Here is a 24197-nt window from a genome sequence, read left to right as displayed (position 1 = left end):
AGGAATAATTACCAGTCACATGACATTGCTCCTGAGTAAAATCAATTACCAAGTATTTTTTGGCCTTGTCCAGTGGCTCATGCGAGTAATCCTAGCACTCTGGGCGTATGAACAGGTAGACTGTGTCGTAGTGGTTGCTTAAAGTCCCAGCTACTTGGGAGGGTGAGGCAAGACAAGCGCTTGAGCCCAAGAGTTTAAGGTTGCTGTGAGTTATAATGCCACAGCACTCTACCCAGGGCAACAGAGTAAAAAAAGAAAGAAAACCAATGTGTTAAGGCTCAGCACCTGTAGCTCAGTGAGTAGGCAGACACATACACCAAAACTGGCAGGTTCGAGCCCTGCCGGGCCTGCTAAACAACAATGACAACTGCAACAAAAAGATACCTGGGCGTTTTGGTGGGTACCTGTAGTTCCAGGTACTTCGGAGGCTGAAGCAAGAGAATCGCTTAAGCTCAAGAGTTGGAGGTTGCTGTGAGCTGTGACACCACAGAGCTCTAGCAAGAGCAATACAACGAGACTCTCTCTCTCTCAAAAAAAAAAGTGTTAAGATACAACGTATTGACCTGGTGCCTCATGCCTGTAATCCTTGCATTCTGGAAGCCCCAAACAGGTGGATTGCTCCAGCTCAGGAGTTTGAGCCTAGCTTGAGCAAAAATGAAACCCTGTCTTAGGCGGCGCCTGTGGCTCAGTGGGTAGGGCGCTGGCCCCATATACGGAGGGTGATGGGCTGGAACCCGGCCCCGGCCAAACTGCAATAAAAAAATAGCCGGGCATTGTGGCAGGCACCTGTAGACCCACATACTCGAAAGGCTAAGGCAAGAGAATCAGCTAAGCCCAGGAGTTGGAGGTTGCTGTGACCTGTGACACCACAGGACTCTACCAAGGGCAATCGAGTGAGACTCTGTCCAAAAAAAAAAAAGACTGAGACCCCGTCTCAACTAAAAATAGAACAAAATTGCCAGGTGTCATGGTGGGCACCTGTATTCCCAGGTACTAGGCAGGCTGAGATAAGAGCATGGCATGATTCCCAAGGAGGTCGTTGTAAGCTATGATGATGCCATGACACTCTAGCTCAAGTGACACAGCAAGATTTACCATGTCTTACATATTATAACACAGTATAACAAAATTGTTCCTTGGGGCCAGTGTTTCCTTATGTGGACAGGTCAAGAGATATGTATAGAAAGTATACATTTCTCTTTATACTTTATACTCAGAGGGCCCAGGTTCAAAACATGCATAATTCAAATACAATTCACATAATGGTTACCATGTTAAATATTTGAAAAGAAGTTCCATGAGCCCCAGGGAGCACAGGGTCGTTCTGCCCCAAGACATGAGGACTGTAGAACATACTTCACAGAACTGAGAAAGTCCCCTTAAGACTCATGAAGGTGAAGATGCTTGTTACTTGGCCCACCAGAGAGGTGAGGACACAATGAGACAACGAATTCCAGAGTTCAGGGCAGAGAGTAATAGGGGAAACGGAGACACGTCATGGTTTAAACCATGAGATATAAGGAAAGGCAGAGTATGGACACAAATGACAAATGATTCAGGAAGGAAATTTTGGGCCAGCCTGGTGCCTCAAACCTCTAATCCTAGCACTCTGGGAGGCCAAGGCAGGAAGATCCCCTGAGCTCAGGAGTTCCAGACCAGCCAGAGCAACAGTTAGGCCCTGTGTCTACTAAAATCAGAAAAACTACCCAAGTGTTATGGTGGGCACCTCCACTCTCAGCTAGTGGAGAGGCTGAGGCAAGAGGATCTCTTGACCTAAGTGTTTGAGGTTGCTGAGTTATGAAATGCCAGCGTACTCTACCAGGTGACACTGTCTGAAAACATCAACAGATAAATTAAACAAAATAAAAGGATCGGCACCAGGGCAGTACCTGTGGCTCAGTGGTTAGGGTGCCAGCCCCATGTACCAAGGGTGACAGGTTCAAACCCAGCCTTGGCCAAACTGCAACAGAAAAATAGCCGGGTGTTGTGGCAGGTGCCTGTAGTTCCAGCTACTCGGGAGGCTGAGGCAAGAAATTCGCCTAAGCCCAGGAGTTGGGAGATTGTTGTGAGCTGTGTAATGCCATGGGACTCTACCGAGGACGATAAAGTGAGACTCTGTCTCTTAAAAAAAAAAAAAAAAAAAAAGGGTCAGCACCTGTAGCACAGTAGTTTACCGGGCCAGCCACATACACTGAGGCTGATGGAAAAGAACACGGCCCAGGCCAGCTTAACAACAATGACAACTGCAACAAAAGATAGCTGGGCATTGTGGCAGGAGCCTGTAGTCCCAGCTACTTGGGAGGCTGAGGCAAGAGAATGGGTCAAGCCCAAGAGTTTGAGTTTGCTGTCAGCTATGATGCCATGGCACTCTACCCAGGGTGACAGCTTGAGGCTCTGTCTCAAAAAAAGAAAAAAGATTCATCTGGGATTAGGGCCCTACGGTCTTCATTTCCTTGTGTTTCTCCCCGTAATTCTCCACAAACCTCTCATCCTCACCTTCTCTCCCCTGCTCTTACTTTTCTCTTCTCCTCTGTGGCTCCCCCTGGGCTTCTGCTCATTTTGTTGCCCCCCCACCCTTGCTCTTTCTCCCTGTCTTCCTTCTATTCTTTTTTTAACTGTTCTGCTCCGTTTGTAAAAGGTGTTACCTTTTGCAGCTCTTTCTCCCCAATCTTCTGACTATCCCAGTCTCACTTACCTCTCCCTCTTTTTTCCCCAGCTGCTCCCCCTGTTAAATTTCCTCTTCCCTGTTACACACCCAGTCTTCTCTCCCATCCAGCTTTGGTTCCATGTATGTTCTCCTGGTCACCAGGTACCCACTTCTGGTGTCCCAGAACTAGGCTTCCCTGTCTGCCCTGACTCCCAATCATTCCTGCCCTCCCAGGACCCTCTGTCTGAGACACCTCTCCATTTGCTGCCAATGGCCCTACCTTGGTTTTCTTCAACTGTCAGGACATTGAGGTTTTCCAGAAACTGCTTCAGGGACTTCCCCTTATGCTCCCCACAATCGCTGGTGTCCTTCCTTCTGATAAGTCTGTCAGAAGCACTGCAAAATCAGAGCAAGCATACATTATCCAATTCCATCTTGGTTGTTCAGTGACCTCTGCTGAAACCAACCCCTTCAGGAACTCAACCAGAAGGAAGGAGGAACTATGGAACACAATGGCACCAGGGGAGGCTGAACCTTAAACAGAATGGTCTCAGCAGGAAGCCAGCTGGAATCCTATATTGCAACAGTCACTAGGACACCAAAGTAACACTCTCCCTACTCAGTCTACCTAAAACCTTTAAAAGGTAAGCACTCTTGGTTTTCCAAGATGGTACCTATTGAGTCTCAGCCCACCTTCACTGAGGGACCAAATAAACTTTAGCTATTGGCTGTACATCAGGCTTTGTGACTTGATTGGCTCCACTGCTATCTTATACCTTCCCTTTCACTCTCCAGTCTCTTTGCAAATCCCTGCCATGTCCTCTAGTGGACAGTATTCATGGTGTTGCAGAAAGTCGAGGCCCAGAGGAGAGAAAGAACACCCAAACACCCTCTTCAAAAGAGGAAGGGCTCGACTTGGCGCTTGTAGCATAGTGGTTACAGTGCCGGCCACATACACCAACGGGGACGGGTTGGAACCAAGCCTGGGCCTGCTGAACAATAACAACTACAACAAAAAATAGATGGGCGTTGTGGCGGGGGCCTGTAGTCCTAGCTACTTTGGAGGCTGAGGCAAGAGAATTGGTTAAGCACAAAAGTTGGATGCCACCTCTGTCTCAAAAAAAAAAAAAAAAAAGAAAGAAAGAAAAAAAAATCGGAAGGGCTGCAATTTAAAAGAGGACGGGCTTTATTCCAACCAGGGGAGCAAATGCTGATAGAGTCCAAAATGGCCGCACTCCCAAACTGGCTCCGCTCCATCCTCTTTTTATGTCCAGTCGAAAGTTCCAGCCCAAGGGGACCTTTCGCATTGGTGACTTTGTATCAAGCTAGAGAAGCCCGCTGTGACTTTTACAGACTTGGAACCGAGTATTAGTTTCCAGGTCCCAGGAAGTTAAGTGTCTTAAAATTCTCAAAGCTGAGGGTGGAGCAAGATGGCAGCCGAGTAACAGCTTCCTTGCATCTGGGCACCGTGAGTCTGGGGATATAGGACTCCAGGCATCTCTGGCTGGTGGGATCTGCCTATCATCACCCCTGAGAGGATACAGGGAGTCAGCGAGAGACTTCTGGACCCCAAGAGGAGGACTAAAACAGTGGAAAACCGGCAAGTGGTCGCGTGTGTTCAATCCGCCTAAACCCGCCCGCAACTGTAAGTTCAGTAGCAGCGAGACTGCAAACCAGAAAGGCCTTACCTGTGAACTGTTTTGGTGTCTTTGGACTTGGCACTCAGCTGAACTGCCTTGGGGAGAGCCTGAGCGGGAGAGCGGAGAACTTTGGCCTTTGTCTAGGGCCCCAGTCTGAGCCGCTGAGCCAGACGGAGCTAATAGAGTTTAGCTCTGGGTCACAGGCAGACATTGTGAGCGATCTGCCCTGGCAAGCTCCGCCCTCAGGGTCGCAGAGCTGGAATTGGGTGGGAGCTGGTAACCCAGCGACCAAGTAGCCTAAGGGCGGGGTCTGAGCTGCCTTGCAGCCCTAACCCTCGGGGGCAGAGGGAGACCAGTTTTGACACACAGGGTAAGTGGATGGCCACTTCAGCAGTGATTCCAGCAACAAGCACTTCCCTGAGAAAGCTTCTGCTCAGTAAGTGAACAAGTTCAAAGTGCCTTTTAAGTGGGCTGAAGAGAGATTTAGGGTGTCTACCTGCTGGGGTTCGAGAAACTAGCAGCCTCCAGTCGTATCAGAACTGTGATTAACATCTCATACCCCAGAAGACCACGTGTTGCCCAGACAATATTCAATTCCATATACATACTGCTTTGTTTTTGGTTGCGTGTATGTTTTTTTTTGTTTGTTTGGTTTTTTTTTTTTGGTTTGGTTGTTTTTTTTGTTTATTTTGACGTTCTAGATTGTTGTTTTGTTTTTTAAGTTCAACCTTTTCCATACACATCCTTTTTCTTTCTCAATTTTTCTAGTTTAATTATAATTTCCCATTGCTGCCTATTTCAATAATCAGAACTTCATTTTTGTTAGTGTTTCTACCACTATTATTTGGTTTTTCCAGCCAATTTTATCCCGTAAAGTTTTCTGTTTGCTTGTTTTGGTTTGATTTATAGCATTTTTGTCTTTCCTCTCTACTTGGTGGAGGTGGGGTACTGTGTCTGATCAGGTTAGCAAAGAGCTGCTGACCTCAAGGGAACCACCCCACTGGGCACCCCCAGAAGGTGTTTTTTTTTTTTAAGGTTGTATCAAAGTACCCTACTGTACACCTATATTGCTCTGTCTCCCTCTTTCTGTGCCTCTCTTCTTTTTGTCAATATTCCTTTCACCCAACCACTCTCCTTTCTCTATTTTTCTTTTTTTTCATTTTTTTTTTTTTTTTCTTTTTCTTATCACTTGGTCCTCATTTCTTTCATCACTTTTTTGCTCTTAAACCTTCTCACCCTTCTGGTCCTGTAACCCTTAGTCCACAGGCACAAGAACTTAAAGAGCAAGAGGAAGTGAAAGGAAAATTAGGGCAAGTAAACAGATAAAAGAAATCACCCATGAGGAAGAATCAGCAGAAAACTCCAGGCAACATGAAGAACCAGTCCAGAACTACCCCGCCAAGGGACCATGAGGTAGCTACTGCAGAGGATTCCACCTATACAGAAATGTTAGGAATGACAGAAAGGGAATTTAGAATACACATGTTGAAAACAATGAAGGAAATGATGGAAACAATGAAGGAAACTGTTAATAAAGTGGAAAATAACCAAAAGGAAATTCAAAAACAGAATCAAATAAGAGATGAACGATATGAAGAATATAAAAAGGATATAGCAGAGCTGAAGGAAATGAAACAGTCAATCAGGGAACTTAAAGATGCAATGGAAAGTATCAGCAACAGGTTAGACCATGCAGAAGAAAGAATTTCAGAGGTAGAAGACAAAGTTTTTGAGATAACTCAGATAGTAAAAGAGGCAGAAAAGAAGAGAGAGAAAGCAGAACGTTCACTGTCAGAATTATGGGACTTTATGAAGCGTTCCAACATACGAGTTATAGGAATTCCAGAAGGGGAAGAAGAATGCCCCAGAGGAATGGAAGCCATACTAGAGAATATTATAAAAGAAAATTTCCCAAATATCACCAAAGATTCTGACACACTGCTTTCAGAGGGATATCGGACCCCAGGTCGCCTCAACTCTAACCGAGCTTCTCCAAGACACATTGTGATGAACCTGTCCAAAGTCAAGACCAAAGAAAAGATTCTGCAAGCTGCCAGGAGTAAGCGCCAGTTAACCTACAGGGGCAAATCCATCAGATTGACCGCAGACTTCTCTAATGAAACTTTCCAAGCAAGAAGACAATGGTCATCTACCTTTAATCTACTTAAACAGAACAATTTTCAGCCCAGAATTCTGTACCCTGCTAAGCTAAGCTTCAAAATTGACGGACAAATCAAATCATTTACGGATATACAAACATTGAGGAAATTCGCCACAACAAGACCAGCTCTACAGGAAATACTTCAACCTGTTCTGCACACTGACCACCACAATGGATCAGCAGCAAAGTAAGAACTCAGAAATTAAAGGACAGAACCTAACCTCCACACTGATGCAAAAGATAAAACTAAGCAATGGACTCTCACAAAATAAGATGAATAGAATACTACCACACTTGTCAATTATCTCAATAAATGTTAATGGCTTGAATTCCCCACTGAAGAGACATAGATTGGTTGACTGGATTAAAAAACACAAGCCATCCATTTGCTGTCTGCAAGAAACACACCTGGCTTCAAAAGACAAATTAAAGCTCCGAGTCAAGGGTTGGAAGACAATTTTTCAGGCAAATGGAATTCAGAAGAAAAGAGGAGTTGCAATCTTATTTTCAGACACATGTGGATTTAAAGCAACTAAAGTCGAAAAAGACAAAGATGGTCACTTTATATTGGTCAAGGGAAAAATACAACAAGAAGACATTTCAATTCTAAATATTTATGCACCCAATTTAAATGCTCCCAGATTCTTGAAGCAGACCTTACTCAGTCTGAGCAATATGATATCTGATAATACCATCATAACAGGGGACTTTAACACTCCTCTTACAGAGCTGGACAGATCCTCTAAACAGAAATTAAACAAGGATATAAGAGACTTAAATGAGACTCTAGAACAACTGTGCTTGATAGACGCATATAGAACACTCCATCCCAAAGATAAAGAATATACATTCTTCTCATCACCCCATGGAACATTCTCCAAAATTGATCATATCCTGGGACACAAAACAAATATCAACAGAATCAAAAGAATTGAAATTTTACCTTGTATCTTCTCAGACCATAAGGCACTAAAGGTGGAACTCAACTCTAACAAAAATGCTCGACCCCACCCAAAGGCATGGAAACTAAACAATCTTCTGTTGAATAACAGATGGGTGCAGGAAGAAATAAAACAGGAAATCATTAACTTCCTTGAGCATAACAACAATGAAGACACAAGCTACCAAAACCTGTGGGATACTGCAAAAGCAGTTTTGAGAGGAAAATTCATCGCTTTAGATGCCTACATTCGAAAAACAGAAAGAGAGCACATCAACAATCTCACAAGAGATCTTATGGAATTGGAAAAAGAAGAACAATCTAAGCCTAAACTCAGTAGAAGAAAAGAAATATCCAAAATCAAATCAGAGATCAATGAAATTGAAAACAAAAGAATCATTCAGAAAATTAATGAAACAAGGAGTTGGTTTTTTGAAAAAATAAATAAAATAGATAAACCATTGGCCAGACTAACCAGGAATAGAAAAGTAAAATCTCTAGTAACCTCAATCAGAAATGATAAAGGGGAAATAACAACTGATCCCACAGAGATACAAGAGATCATCTCTGAATACTACCAGAAACTCTATGCCCAGAAATTTGACAATGTGAAGGAAATGGATCAATATTTGGAATCACACCCTCTCGCTAGACTCAGCCAGGAAGAAATAGAGCTCCTGAACAGACCAATTTCAAGCACTGAGATCAAAGAAACAATAAAAAAGCTTCCAACCAAAAAATGCCCTGGTCCAGATGGCTTCACTCCAGAATTCTATCAAACCTTCAAGGAAGAGCTTATTCCTGTACTGCAGAAATTATTCCAAAAAATTGAGGAAGAAGGAATCTTCCCCAACACATTCTATGAAGCAAACATCACCCTGATACCAAAACCAGGAAAAGACCCAAACAAAAAGGAGAATTTCAGACCAATCTCACTCATGAACATAGACGCAAAAATTCTCAACAAAATCCTAGCCAATAGATTACAGCTTATCATCAAAAAAGTCATTCATCATGATCAAGTAGGCTTCATCCCAGGGATGCAAGGCTGGTTTAACATACGCAAGTCTATAAACGTTATCCACCATATTAACAGAGGCAAAAATAAAGATCACATGATCCTCTCAATAGATGCAGAAAAAGCATTTGATAAAATCCAGCATCCTTTTCTAATTAGAACACTGAAGAGTATAGGCATAGGTGGCACATTTCTAAAACTGATTGAAGCTATCTATGACAAACCCACAGCCAATATTTTACTGAATGGAGTAAAACTGAAAGCTTTTCCTCTTAGAACTGGAACCAGACAAGGTTGTCCTCTGTCACCTTTACTATTCAACATAGTGCTGGAAGTTCTAGCCAATACAATTAGGCAAGACAAGGAAATAAAGGGAATCCAAATGGGAGCAGAGGAGGTCAAACTCTCCCTCTTTGCTGACGACATGATCTTATACTTAGAGAACCCCAAAGACTCAACCACAAGACTCGTAGAAGTCATCAAAAAATACAGTAATGTTTCAGGATATAAAATCAATGTCCACAAGTCAGTAGCCTTTGTGTACACCAATAACAGTCAAGATGAGAAGCTAATTAAGGACACAACTCCCTTCACCATAGTCTCAAAGAAAATGAAATACCTAGGAATATACCTAACGAAGGAGGTGAAGGACCTGTATAAAGAAAACTATGAAATCCTCAGAAAGGAAATAGCAGAGGATATTAACAAATGGAAGAACATACCATGCTCATGGATGGGAAGAATCAACATTGTTAAAATGTCCATACTTCCCAAAGCAATCTACCTATTCAATGCCATTCCTATCAAAATACCAACATCATACTTTCAAGATTTGGAAAAAATGATTCTGCGTTTTGTATGGAACTGGAAAAAACCCCGTATAGCTAAGGCAGTTCTCTGTAATAAAAATAAAGCTGGGGGCATCAGCATACCAGATTTTAGTCTATACTACAAAGCCATAGTGGTCAAGACAGCATGGTACTGGCACAAAAACAGAGACATAGACACTTGGAATCGAATGGAAAACCAAGAAATGAAACTAACATCTTACAACCACCTAATCTTTGATAAACCTAACAAGAACATACCTTGGGGGAAAGACTCCCTATTCAATAAATGGTGTTGGGAGAACTGGATGTCTACATGTAAAAGACTGAAACTGGACCCACACCTTTCCCCACTCACAAAAATTGATTCAAGATGGATAAAGGACTTAAACTTAAGGCATGAAACAATAAAAATCCTCCAAGAAAGCATAGGAAAAACACTGGAAGATATTGGCCTGGGGAAAGACTTCATGAAGAAGACTGCCATGGCAATTGCAACAACAACAAAAATAAACAAATGGGACTTCATTAAACTGAAAAGCTTCTGTACAGCTAAGGAGACAATAACCAAAGCAAAGAGACAACCTACACAATGGGAAAGGATATTTGCATATTTTCAATCAGACAAAAGCTTGATAACTAGGATCTATAGAGAACTCAAATTAATCCACATGAAAAAAGCCAACAATCCCTTATATCAATGGGCAAGAGACATGAATAGAACTTTCTCTAAAGACGACAGACGAATGGCTAACAAACACATGAAAAAATGTTCATCATCTCTATATATTAGAGAAATGCAAATCAAAACAACCCTGAGATATCATCTAACCCCAGTGAGAATGGCCCACATCACAAAATCTCAAAACTGCAGATGCTGGCGTGGATGTGGAGAGAAGGGAACACTTTTACACTGCTGGTGGGACTGCAAACTAGTACAACCTTTCTGGAAGGAAGTATGGAGAATCCTCAAAGCACTCAAGCTAGACCTCCCATTTGATCCTGCAATCCCATTACTGGGCATCTACCCAGAAGGAAAGAAATCCTTTTATCATAAGGACACTTGTACTAGACTGTTTATTGCAGCTCAATTTACAGTCGCCAAAATGTGGAAACAGCCTAAATGCCCACCAACCCAGGAATGGATTAACAAGCTGTGGTATATGTATACCATGGAATACTATTCAGCCATTAAAAAAAATGGAGACTTTACATCCTTCGTATTAACCTGGATGGACGTGGAAGATATTATTCTTAGTAAAGCATCACAAGAATGGAGAAGCATGAATCCTATGTACTCAATTTTGATATGAGGACAATTAATGACAATTATGGTTATGGGGGGGAAACAGAAAGAGGGAAGGAGGGAGGTGGGTGGGGCCTTGGTGTGTGTCACACTTTATGGGGGCAAGACATGATTGCAAGAGGGACTTTACCTAACAATTGCAATCAGTGTAACCTGGCTTATTGTACCCTCAATGAATCCCCAACAATAAAAAAAATAAATAAATAAAATAAATAAAAAAAAAAAAAAAAAAAAAGAACTCAAAAAAAAAAAAAAAAAAAAAAAAAAAAAAAAAAATTCTCAAAGCTGAGTCACCACGGGGGGAACCTTGCAGGTTTGGCCTTGGGGCCTTCTGGAGAGCCCTCTGTTCTCAGGGGCCTCACTTTTCTAGGGTTTCTTCTCTCCTTGGGTCTCCCTCACTCTTCCTCTAAGTTTTCCTATTTCCTCCCTCTTCCTCTCCGTCTCTGTTACTCCACACATTCATCATAATAAATAGGAATAACATTCCTAATAAATAGGAATAACATGCTCGCCTGAACAGCGCACAAGAATTACCTCTGAGAGGACATTTGGTGTCACACGCCACTTACAGGAACTGTAAGGACTGAGGACTTGTCCCAGGGAGCTGACTCGCCAAGAACAATGGCGGGGTAGGGATGAGGGGACGGATTAGGGCAGAGGTGGGGTCTGCAGAACCCCCGGAACAGGGACGGGACGGGGCTCCGGGAGAGCGGGGCTGCGGCGCTGCCCACCCAAGGACACTCGGGCGAGGCCGGGGACCCGGAAGTGCGTGAACCCCCTCCCAAGTGAGGAATTTAGGGGGCGCGGAGGGAGTGCAGGGGTCACCCAGGGGCTTTAGGAGCGACACGGTGCAAAATGGGGTGTCTCCCATGCCTGTGGCAGAAAGACCGGGGCCAGGACCTGCCTCAGGGCGACTCAGTTCACAGGGAAGCGACCCGGGACGCTCACTGGGACGTGAATTGACTCGGAGTGGAAGGAGCCGCGCGGGGGTCTGAGGTGGCTACGACCCCAGAAACCCGGGTATAGAGGGGCTCGGGGGTTGGGAAGCAAACACGTGATCGCAAAGAGAAACTCACCTGCCGGCCGCAGCTCGCCTCCGTTCCAGTCAGCGGCTTCCGGTTCTGCAGGAACTGCGCAGGCAGGAGAGGCGCGGAACTGGACAGCTTGTGGGCGGGCACGGACAAGGGGCGGGGCCGCGTGAGCGGGGCGGGTCTGGGCGGGGCCTACGTTTCTAATGTTTTTGTTTCCCAAGGTGCCCAATTTCAGGCGTTTATGGGACAAAACATAGGAAGCAGCAGGAGCTGTGCAGTAGTTAGGGAATTGGAATGTAGCTAGGAGCGTCAACGTCCGGTGGTGATTAAATCCAGGAACGTTTCTGGAATTAAAATTAAGTTCTGTCGCGGCGCCTGTGGCTCAAGCGGCTAAGGCGCCAGCCACATAAACCTGAGCTGGCGGGTTCGAATCCAGCCCGGCCCTCCAAACAACAATGAGGCCTGCAACCAAAAAATAGCCAGGCGTTGTGGTGGGCGCCTGTAGTCCCAGCAGAGGCAGGAGAATCGCTTGGGCCCAGGAGTTGGAGGTTGCTGTGAGCTGTGAGGCCGAGCCACTCTACCCAGGGTAACAGCTTGAGGCTCTGTCTCCAAAAAAAAAAAATTAAGTCCTGTAATCACATTAAATATCCAGGAATGTCTGTGTAGGAGAGGCAAACTACATTGTGAATTGCACAACCTTCCCTGTCTGAATGTTCAGTTTCAGGCTGATGCCCGACAGAACACACTAGAAATCCTTTCTGTTTCTATTCCCAGTTCATTCCAGAAGGAGGGCTTCAAGCCCAAGCTCAGTTTCAGAGACTGTCAGAAGGACAACCCTGTAGGGGCCTGTAGGGTTCAGGGCTGATTAAGGTGGTCACCAAGGAATGCTTTGAAAAGCACTAACTCTTGAATGTAAATGGGAATTACGTAGGTGTTCTTCACACTACTTCTGAATGTACCATAAATTCCTGTGAATGTAAGTTCAATATGAAGGTCTTTAGACAACCATGGGGGTGGGGTGGGGACTGATCAACCTGGGTGATGTGAACCACTGAGCATGCCAGGGAGGCGCCTGCCACAATGCCCGGCTATTTTTTGGTTACAGCTGTCATTGTTGTTTGGTGGCCCGGGCTGGATTGGAACCCTCCAGCTCAGGTGTATGTGGCTGGCACCTTAGTCGCTTGAGCCACAGGCGCCAAGCTGAGATTATGTACCTTTAAATTAAAATTTGTTGGCCTTATTGTAGGCTCACATCAATACGTTCTGTAAATCCATGTGAATGTCAGTTCAATATGAGGGTCGTTAGAATATACATTTTTAAAAATTGTTTTATATACGTATATCTATATAAATATATTTTAAGAGCGAATATCTTACTCTGTCACCTGGGTACAGTGAATATGGTATCATAGCACACAGCCACCTTAAAATCTTGAGCTCAAGGCATCCTCTTGAGAGAGGATACCCCAGCAGGGTGAGGTCTAGGAGAACAGGTCTTCTCAAGGAAACCTCAAGGATACACCTGCAGGGTCCTCTCCACGGTGACTCAGCTCTTGGGAATTTGTAAACTTAACTTCCTGGAACTTGGAAATTTCCAAGTTCTGTGAAATCCTGTAGTACTATAGGAGCTGGAATAGCATCTCCCTCTTGATTCAAACTGGCCAATGAGAGGGGTGGCAGCTGTGGGGTGGAACTTTTTGACTGTTGATAAAAAGGGAAAGACCAAGCCAATTGGGAAGCATGGCCATTTGGAATTCTATGCCTTATGCTCCCGGCTGGTGAATAAAGCCCTTTCGTTTATAAACATGGTGTTTGGGTGCTGTTTCTCTCTGTTGGGCCTCGTCTTCCTGCAACATTTTTGGTTCCCTGACTGGGGAGCAAGGTCACCATTGGAGAGAACATGCACCAGAGAACTGGTAGTTGCCACCAATCCTCTGGACACCCATTTGGGGGCCCCTGATCAGCCTGGGCGACAAGAACCACTGAGTGTGCCAGGGAGGCAACTTGGCATCCCTGTGTGGATGTCTCAGCTGGGTGGAGAAAGGATCCACTCGGTGGGAATCAAGGAGTCAAACACTGGGAGGAACTGGCATGCAGGAACGGGTACCTACACAGGGAGACGTCTAAGGTAAGGTATGATTGATCTGGGGGTCCCACTATAGTTTTAGTGGAAGATGGAGCCTGATCAACTCCTTTGGCATTCGACTGCTAGCAGGTCTGTATGAGAGTTTGTGGATGTGGTGTGACTGAGAGAACTCCAAGGGTGGAGTTGACCTCCCTTCACAGGGCCTAGAGGATTGTTGGTTTGCTTCCTATGGCTAAGTGGCAGCTCGAGTGGGAAACCGAGGCTGCCCAGGTTAAGAAGTGAGTTGGAATTGTGTGCATGTGCATTCTTGGAGACTGACTGAGATGGGTAACAATAGGTCAGGTTTCGACCCCACCCTTCTTCACAGGGTGAAACAAATGTGTGGGTGTCTGCTTCTTCCCTGCTCCAACTTTGCCCTGTGGCTATTCTGAGAGAAACTGGAAGTTCCAGGTTTTCCGCTGTCTGTCTCTGGCCATGTGGGAATTGGGGGGAAATGAAAAGACATTAGAAAGGATGACTGTGTTGTGGTTTTGTTAGTGGAATTTCTTCAGTGAGTCCTTGGTCTCAGGAATTTGAGAATTGAGCCCACAAGCCACAGATCAGTGATTAAATGGGATTTTGTTGGACTGAGGGGCATGCAGAGGGATTGACCGATGCCAGAGCTATTGGCAGAGGGGTCATACCTTGGAAAATGTTGTGGTTCGGGCAGTCCATTGAGCTCTGGATGGCCCTTGAAAATCTGAGGGAGAAAGTATAAATCTCATGATGGGAAGGGCTTCTTCCATATCAACAGCATGTCTCCAAGGTGAACAGCCTCTGGAAGGGGGGAGGAGACCCAGGTTGGAGGTTTCCTGCATGAGTCCTTTGTCTAGGGGTAAATAATTGGCCCTGAGAGATATTTTGGCCAGGACTTGGTAGATGGAAAAATACCTTTATAAACTGAATAGGTGTTCTAGCAAATGAATGAATGTAGTCCCTCATGTTGGGCAAGGTTATTAGGTCTTTGTAGCCGTTTTTTGTCTGGGGAAGGCATTAGGGCATGTGCTCCCTAGTCAGGGTGGAGCCATCCAAAACATTTGGGACTGCTTTGTTCATGACCTGAACAAAGGGCTCAGAGGGCATGGCCTGCAACATGTTTGTGCCTGGAGATGGGAGTCTGATGTCTGAGCTCACCTGAGCTTGAAAAATGGGAGCTCCCTGTTCAGCCCGAGTGGTAAAAATCCTGTATAAATATTATATCTCATAAAATGTCCCTCATTTGTAAACTGTAATAATTTGGTTGTTTAAATTGTTGGAGAAACTGAGTGTTTGTCAAAGGATAAGATTCTTGCCTTTTAAACCTTCTAATTATCAGTTTGGCCTAGTATATGGGTGACTTCATAGTAAACTGGGATCCTGTTTTGTGGGAAGTGAGTTTCTGAGAGGAAGAAAAATTAGACAGAAAGGAGAATGGCACTATGTAAAGAAAAAATCTTGTGTGATAAATTTCATCCTGAAACTAAATGTTTGGGTAAGAAAGTGAAAGGCAGGGCAAAAGTTACACAATGTTTAGAATGTTTGTAGATTGTCTGTGCAGGTTAAACGAAGCTGATAAAAAGGAATTTGTGAAAGAATTTACATGTGATCCAGTTGACTATGTATTTCCTTTAAAATCTTTTGGCTTGTAATCTTATTTGAACCAATGATTTAGGCCTTTGATATTTGACAAAACTTCCAAAATCCAAACTCTAAATTTAGGGCTTTGCGCATGTAGTGCAGTGGTTGCAGCGCTGGCCACATGCACCGAGGCTGGCAGGTTCGAACTCCACCCAAGCCAACAAAAATACCCAAAAAAGCACAACTCTAAATTTGGTCTTCTTGAAATATTAAGACCACTGAAAGTCATAGGAAAACAAATTAAACTTATTCAATTTATTAAAAATATATAGGAAACATTGTCAAATATGAAATGGTGATTAATTTTGTATGGGTTATGGATATGTATATATATATATATATGTTCTAATATATAAAGCATTGGTTTGTCCTCACCTATAAAGCATTGGTCTGTCCTAACATATATTGTTGGTAATAATTTTAATTCATCTAAAAAAAGAGTTTTTTTATGTAACTGGCTGAGTCCAAAGTTTATCCTAAAAAGAAAAAGAAATACTAAGAGAGGCTGATGAATTCTCTCGAATTCAAATTCCTGATGTCTTTGGAAATTGAATACCTTTGGACTAAAAGCAGATTTTTAGAACTTTTATTGGAACGTTAACATATCTATGAGTATTGCTAACCTAACATCAAATAGAACAGAAATCAATTATGGAACTGGGCTAGTTTGTTATAGCTTTTTTTTTTTAATTATTAAATCATTGCTGTGTACCTTAATGTGATCATGGGGCACCATACACTGGTTTTATATACCATTTGACATATTTTCATCACACTAGTTAACATACCCATCCTGGCATTTTCTCAGTTATTGTGTTAAGACATTTATATTCTACATTTAGTAAGTTTCGCATGTACCCTTCTAAGATGCACCATAGGTGTAATCCCACCAATCATCCTCCCTCCACCCATCCCCGCCCCTCCCTCACCTCCCTCTCCTCCTTCCCCGTATTCTTAGGTTATAACTGGGTTATAGCTTTCATATGAAACACATAAATTAGTTTCATAGTAGGGCTGAGTACATTGGATACTTTTTCTTCCATTCTTGAGATACTTTACTAAGAAGAATATGTTCCAGCTCTATCCATGTAAACATGAAAGAGGTAAAGTCTCCATCTTTCTTAAAGGCTACATAATATTCCATGGAGTACATATACCACAATTTATTCATGGATCCAGTTGTGGATCGATGGGCACTTGGGCTTTTTCCATGACTTAGAAATTATGAATTGGGCTGTGATAAACATTCTAGTACAAGTATCTTTGTTATAATGTGATTTTTGGTCTTCTGGGTATATACCTAGTAGAGGAATTATAGGATTGAATGGCAGGTCTATTTTTAGATCTCTAAGAGTTCTCCAAACATCTTTCCAAAAGGAATGAATTAATTTGCATTCCCATCAGCAGTGTAGAAGTGTTCCCTTTTCTCCACATCCACGCCAACATCTCTGGTCTTGGGATTTTGTGATATGGGCTAATCTTACTGGAGTTAGATGATATTTCAAAGTTGTTTTGATTTGCATTTCTCTGATGATTAAGGATGATGAGCATTTTTTCATATGTCTGTAGGCCGTGTGCCTGTCTTCTTCAGAGCAGTTTCTCTTCAAGTCCCTTGCCCAGCCTGAGATGGGATCACTTGTTCTTTTCTTGCTTATACTTTTGAGTTGTCTGTGGATTCTGGTTATTAAACCTTTGTTGGAGACATAACCTGCAAATATCTTCTTCCATTCTGAGGGCTGTCTGCTTGCTTTACTTACTGTGTTCTTGGCTGTGCAGAAGCTTTTTAGTTTGATCAGGTCCCAGTAGTGTATTTTTGAAGCTGCTTCAATTGCCCTGGGGGGTCCTCCTCATAAAATATTTGCCCAGACTGATTTCTTTCTTTCTTTTCTTTTCTTTTTTTTTTTTTGTAGCGACAGAGTCTCACTTTACCGCCTTTGGTAGAGTGCCATGATGTCACAGGACTCATAGCAACCTCTAGCTCTTGGGCTTCCGCAATTCTCCTGCATCAGCCTCCTGAGCAGCTGGAACTACAGACCCCCGCCACAACAGCCGGCTATTTTTTGGTTGCAGTTCAGCAGGGGCTGGGTTTGAACCCGCCACCCTCTGTATATGGGGCCGGCGCCCTACTCACTGAGCCACAGGCACCACCCCAGACTGATTTCTTAAAGAGTTTTCCCTGCACTTTCTTCTAGTATTGTTATAGTTTCATGTCTTAAGTTTAAATCCTTAATCCAGCGAGAGTCTATCTTAGTTAATGGTGAAAGGTGTGGGTCCAGTTTCAGTCTTCTACAGGTCGCCAGCCAGTTCACCCAGCACCATTTGTTAAATAGGGAATCTTTTCCCCACTGAATGTTTTTAATTGGCTTGTCAAAGATCAAATAACGGTAAGTAGCTGGGTTCATCTCTTGGCTCTCTATTCTATTCCATACATCTACCTCTCTGTTTTTGTGCCAGTACCATGCTGTTTTGATCACTATTGATTTATAGTATAGTCTGAGGTCTGGTAGCGTGATTCCTCCTGCTTTGTTTTTCTTTCTGAGTAATGTCTTGGCTATTCAAGGTTTTTTTCTGATTCCATATAAAACGAAGTATGATTTTTTCAAGATCTTTAAAGTAGGACAGTGAAGCTTTAATAGGGATTGCATTAAAATTGTATATTGCTTTGGGTAGTATGGACATTTTAACAATGTTGATTCTTCCCAGCCATAAGCATGGTATGTTTTTCCATTTGTTAAAATTTTCAGCTATTTCTTTTCTTAGTAACATTTTTTTTTTTTTTTTTTTTTGTAGAGACAGAGTCTCACTTTACGGCCCTCGGTAGAGTGCCATGGCATCAACCTCCAACTCCTGGGTTTAAGCGATTCTCTTACCTCAGCCTCCCGAGTAGCTGGGACTATAGGCGCCTGCCACAACACCCAGCTATTTTTTGGTTGTAGTTCAGCTGGGGCCGGGTTTGAACCCGCCACCCTCAGTATAATGGGGCCGGCGCCTTACCAACTGAGCCACAGGCGCTGCCCTATTTCTTTTCTTAGAGTTCCATTGTTCTCTTTATAGAGATCTTTCACGTCCTTTGTTAGGTAAACTCCCAAATATTTCATCTTCTTTGGCACTTTTGTGTGAATGGTGTTATAACTTTTTGTTTGAAATATTGATTCTTTCCATGTTCTGTTTTCCAGAAGTCAGGAAAAGAATTTTCTGTCTTTTGAGCTATTTGTAGCTTTTCAAGCAATGTATGTTCTTATAAGCAGAATTTGAAACATGTATTTTTTTCTCTCTCCTTGATTTCTCCGGAATTTAAAAACCATTTATAAGTATTCTTAATTTCTGACAAAACAGTCATTTGCATAAGTTCAATAAAAATCTGTTTTGTTCTATAGGACATGATGAAGGCACTAGTTATTTTACCAAGGCTTTGGCTGAATTAGCATTTCCAGAGGTGTCCAGACTGCATTAAAGAATTAAGGTTGACTTTAGGGCGGCGCCTGTGACTCAGTCGGTAGGGCGCCCGCCCCATCTACCAAGGGTGGCAGGTTCAAACCCAGCCCCGGCCAAACTGCAACCAAAAAATAGCCGGGTGTTGTGGTGGGCGCCTGTAGTCCCAGCTACTTGGGAGGCTGAGGCAAGAGAATCGCCTAAGCCCAGGAGTTGGAGGTTGCTGTGAGCTGTGTGAGACCACGGCACTCTACCAAGGGCCATAGGGTGAGACTCTGTCTCTACAATAAATAAATAAATAAGGTTGACTTTATAAGGCCAATAAAAAAAAAGCCCTTTGGAACACTGGCCAGATACCTTTCAGTAACATTTCCTGATCTGTAGTAAGTAACGAAGGTCACTTGCTGACTGGTCTGGGAATCAAAAATGTGCTTGGGGACCTCAAGAGAAGAGGAATTTACCCAATGCATACAAGTATCTAATGGCACAGATGAAACCTGGGCTCTGAAAGGCTTCCAAGTGTTAATCTTAGATTCCTTATAAAAGGTTCAAGCAAAGCCAATTTTAAAGGAAAGGAGAGCCTAGATAACTAATAATTATTCTTACTATGCTTTATACAAATAATCAGACCCAGTATACTGAAGTTTATTTTGGCAAGTAACTTAGTTCTGCTATAATTTGTCTTTAGTAAAGCGAGAAATGGAGGAAAGAAAAATGATTCAAAGAGAAAAAAGGGAGAGGCGCCTGTGGCTCAGTGAGTAGGCACTGGCCCCATATACTGAGGATGGTGGATTCAAACCCGGCCCTGGCCAAACTGCAACAAAAAAAATAGCCAGGTGTTGTGGCGGGCACCTGTAGTCCCAGTTACTTGGGAGGCTAAGGCAAGAGAATCACCTATGCTCAAGAGCTGGAGATTGTTGTGAGCTGTGACGCCACGGCACTCTACTGAGGGTGACAAAGTGAAACTCTGTCTCTAAAAAAAAAAGAGAGAGAGAGAGAGAAAAGGCTGTGCCCCACCTGTATTAAATCCCAGCTTTGTCTACACCAGGCATCCTCAAACTTTTTAAAAAGGGGGCCAATTCATGTCCCTCAGACTGTTGGAGGGCTGGACTATAGTTTAAAAAAAAAAAATGAACAGGGTGGCGCCTGTGGCTCAGTGAGCAGGGCGCCGGCCCCATATGCCGAGGGTGGTGGGTTCAAACCCAGCCCCGGCCAAACTGCAACAAAAAAATAGCCGGGCATTGTGGTGGGCACCTGTAGTCCCAGCTACTTGGGAGGCTGAGGCAGGAGAATCTCCTAAGCCCAGGAGTTGGAGGTTGCTGTGAGCTGTGTGACACCACGGCACTCTACTGAGGGCAATAAAGTGAAACTCTGTCTCTACAAAAAAAAAGAAAAAAAAAAAAAAGAACACATTCCTATGCACCCTGTGCATATCTTATTTTGAATTAAAAAACAAAACGGGAACAAATACAATTCACACTGCTTCATGTGGCCCACGGGCCGCAGTTTGAGGACGCCTGGTCTACACTGTCAACTCATGAAATGAGACATAACTGTTTTACTAAACTGATCTGTTAAATGGGACTAAGACACTGGCCAAAGAGTATAGAATTATATACAGTAGTTATATTTGCTCTGAAGCCTTAAGACTCAACAAAGGTTGCCTGTTGGCTACACTGGAAAACTTTGTACAGTATTAAATGTTATCTGCTGTGTCTGTATATATGCCACAGGAAAAATTAGAACCTAAAATGAGAATTTCCCAAAAAATTGTGTAACTGTAACACTACATTCTACTGTGCCTAATCAGTATACTCTACTGGGTCTGCTGCCAGCAGAAGTTAAGGGGTTCACTTGCCTGGATTTAAACGATGCCTTTTTCAGTATAAGGATGGCTGCCGGAAGCCAGAGGCTGTTTGCCTTCCAGTGGGTGAGACCAGACCCGGGAATTGCTATCCAGTACACATGGACCAGGTTGCCACAGGGGTTCAAAAACATCCGGCTTGGCACCTGTGGCTCAAGCAGGTAAGGCACCAGCCACATACACCCGAGCTGGAGGGTTCGGATCCAGCCCTGCCCACCAACGACAATGATGGCTGCAACCAAAAAGTAGCCAGGCGTTGTGGCAGGCACCTGTCACAGCTACTTGGGAGGCAGAGGCAGGAGAATCACTTTAGCCCAGGAATTGGAGGTTGCTGTGAGCTGTGCGATGCCACAGCACTCTACCACGGGTGATAAAGTGAGACTGTGTCTCTACAAAAAAAAAAAAAAAGAAGAAAAGAAATTTCAGTTCACTATCTTGTACTCTCCCAAAGCTATGCCTACACTAATGACTTTAAGGTACACTACTTTTTCATGCTCATGTCACAAAATCTGTCTCCAAACAGCACCCTAACTGTAGGATAATATTTGGAAATAAACATATCCTTCTTCAAGCACACAAAGTGAACTCAGTGTGAGTTTAAAACAGCTTGCTATTCTTACAGAGGCTTAAGGGACCTGGCCCCCCCTGAGGCACACGCAGAGTTAACTTGCTTGGAGTTAAAATTCCACAAGCCAATTCTCTGAAGTTGTGCACCCCGTTAAGCCTGAGGCCAAAGGGCATGCCACCCTTCCTCAGAGATACGGGCCAGAGGGTTGACAAATGTTAAAAACATATTGTCGGAGGTCCATAGGTGCTCTGCCCTGAGGAGAGACACAGTCGTTACTTCATGCTGAGTAAACTGAGTGAATGCTTGAAGGTACTCTTCTATTAACTGTTCCCCTGTGGCTGCTTTCTTCTTTGTGATTTTTATTGAGATACCTACCCAAGAGATTAGTCAGTATCTAAAAAAGAATATTTACTACAAAAGTGATTGTGTTGATGTAGTAACAGGATATTTCCTTACAAGTTAATTTCATATAGATAAAATGAGATAACGATGAAACTAACAAATGAAAAGTGTGTACATAACTAAACGTGTATAAAATCAAATCCCTGAATAAAGAACTTTGCTACATGCCATCCCATGCTATGTAGTCCGTTTCTTGCCCTTATTTCTTAAAATTACAAGAGTGAGCTTAACCCTAAAGGCTGCAGGGCTGTCCTTCTGCAGCATTGGTATTCACACCTACACCTAACTTACAAACTCTAAATTTGTCACTAGAGTAATATAGAAAAGAATATATTAAATATTGGGCAGTGCCTGGGGCTCAGTGAGTTGGGTGCCAGCCCCATATACCAAGGGTGGTGGCTTTGAACATGGCCCCTGCCAGCTAAAACAGCAGTGACAACTGCAAACAAACAATAGCCGGCGTTGTGGCCAGCACCTGCAGTCCCAGCTACTTGTGAGGCTGAGGCAAAAGAATTGCTTAAGCCCAAGAGTTGGAGGTTGATGTGAGCTGTGATGCCACAGCACTCTGCTGAGAGCAACAAGTGAGACTATGTCTCAAAATATATATATGTATATACATATATATGTATATACATATATATAATGTACATGCAGACTGACAGTATTCTAAAGACAAAAATTTAGCTTAAAATATCATATACAAACCAGATTATTTCATTAGACTTGAAAATGAATGATGGTATATATTTCTTTGTATCATAATCTAAAAATTGTCCCCTTAATTTTTAAAAAAATCCTCTTTTGTAAAATTCCTTTATCTTTATAATATAATACACATTTCCACAGAATAATCTGGTTTCTACCATTTAAAAACTTTAGGAAATTGTGGCTCAATGGAGTAGGGTGCCAGCCCCATATGCAGGTGGTGGGTTCAAACCCAGTCTGGCCAAAAACTGGAAAAAAAATTTAGGAAATTTAACCAAATTATATCTCCTCCCCCACTTTTTTGAGGTGACAGAATCTCCCTCTGTTGCTCAGAGTAGAGGGCTGTGCCATCAATTTAGCTCACAGCAACCCCAATGTCCAGGACTCAAGTGATCTTCCTGCCTTAGCCTCCTGAACAGATGGTAACACTGGTGCCCACCACTCTACCCATCAGGGTAATTATTCTTTTTTTAGTAGAGATAGGGTCTTGTACTTGTTCACACCATTAATGAACTCCCGTGCTTAAGTGATCCCCACGCCTCCACCTCCCACACACTGTACAATATAACTTCTGGGGCAACCAAAGAATGTGGTGTGTGATTAACATGGTCTTTCCTAACCACGTTGAGTGATTTCAGGAGAAAACTCTGTTACCTTAAAAAGTCAAACTGGGGTGGTGCCTGTGGCTCAGTCAGTGAGGCGCCGGCCCCATATGATGAGGGTGGCGGATTCAAACCCGCCCCGGCCAAACTGCAACCAAAAAATAGCCGGGCGTTGTGGTGGGTGCCTGTGGTCCCAGCTGCTCGGGAGGCTGTGGCAAGAGAATCGCTTGAGCCCAGGAGTTGGAGGTTGCTGTGAGCTGTGTGAGGCCACAGCACTCTACTGAGGGCCATAAAGTGAGACTCTGTCTCTAGAAAAAAACAAAAAAAAAAGTCAAACTGCACCATGTGATATTTGACTATTAACACCTTTTGTACCTCTGTCTCCTCTTTTCCTCATCTGCTCATCTGAGCGGCTACCAGCAATGTCTGAGTGCTCCCTCCTTTGGCACCAGGGATGGGTGTAAACCACATGTGGGTACTCCACCTCCACCCCAACCATAAACTTCATAACACCCCCTACATGACAGCTCCTCTCAAGCCATGTGTGCACCTGCAGGTGGAGAGAAACCTCAGAAACCTCACTGTGCAATACAAACTCTCACACCTCTTCCGTGTACACACCACTGTCAATATCTCAACCAAAGGTCAGGTGCATGTGAACAACCAAGATCCAGGGGAGTGAAAAGTAAAACCCAGGTACAGTGTGACAAGAGTGAATACAGGTGGCTCCTAGTTTATCCAGCAAAACAAAGTCCCATTTTCAGTGCTGATTCTACACAGGAAATGCATAAGGGATAATATTTAAATATTATGTCCTTGGCTTGGCGCCCATAGCTCAAGCGCTAAGGCTCCAGCTACACATACCAGAGCCAACAGGTTCGAATCCAGGCTGGGCTGCCAAACAATGACAACTAAAACCAAAAAATAGCCGGGAGTGGCGCTGGTAGTCCCAGTTACTTGGGAGGCTGAGGCAAGAGAATTTGAACCTGGCCCCGCCCAAACTGCAACAAAAAATAGCTGGGTGTTGTAGTGGGCACCTGTAGTCCCAGCTATTCGGGAGGCTGTGGCAAGAGAATCCCCTAAGCCCAAGAGCTGGAGGTGGCTGTGAACTGTGACGCCACAGCACTCTACCAAGGGTGACAAAGTAAAACTCTGTCTCAAAAAAAAAAAAAAAAAAAAAAAACCTGGGAATTGTGGCAGGCTCCTTAAGCCCAGGAGTTAGAGGTTGCTGTGAGCTGTGATGCCACAACACTGTATCCAGGGCGACAGCTTGAGACTCCATCACCAAAAAAATAAATAAATTATGTCCTTG

The 24197-nt window shown here is 43.6% G+C and overlaps 1 protein-coding gene across 2 annotated transcripts in view; it reads right to left on the bottom strand.

Annotated features, from left to right (window-relative positions):
* LOC128595857 (zinc finger protein 83-like) overlaps positions 1-11749 on the bottom strand; it is a 30770-nt gene extending 19021 nt beyond the window's left edge. For both annotated transcript variants that reach the window (XM_053604930.1, XM_053604931.1), the window contains exons 1-2: positions 11616-11749; positions 2928-3043 (exon numbers count right to left, since the gene is read on the bottom strand). The gene's annotated coding sequence lies outside the window, so the exon portion shown is untranslated. The remainder of the gene's footprint in view (positions 1-2927; positions 3044-11615) is intronic.
* Positions 11750-24197: the final 12448 nt, after the last annotated feature.

This window comes from Nycticebus coucang, chromosome 10 (genome assembly GCF_027406575.1).
Source record: "Nycticebus coucang isolate mNycCou1 chromosome 10, mNycCou1.pri, whole genome shotgun sequence".
Taxonomy (NCBI): Eukaryota; Metazoa; Chordata; class Mammalia; order Primates; family Lorisidae; genus Nycticebus; species Nycticebus coucang.
This window is presented reverse-complemented; position numbering and strand designations above follow the sequence as displayed.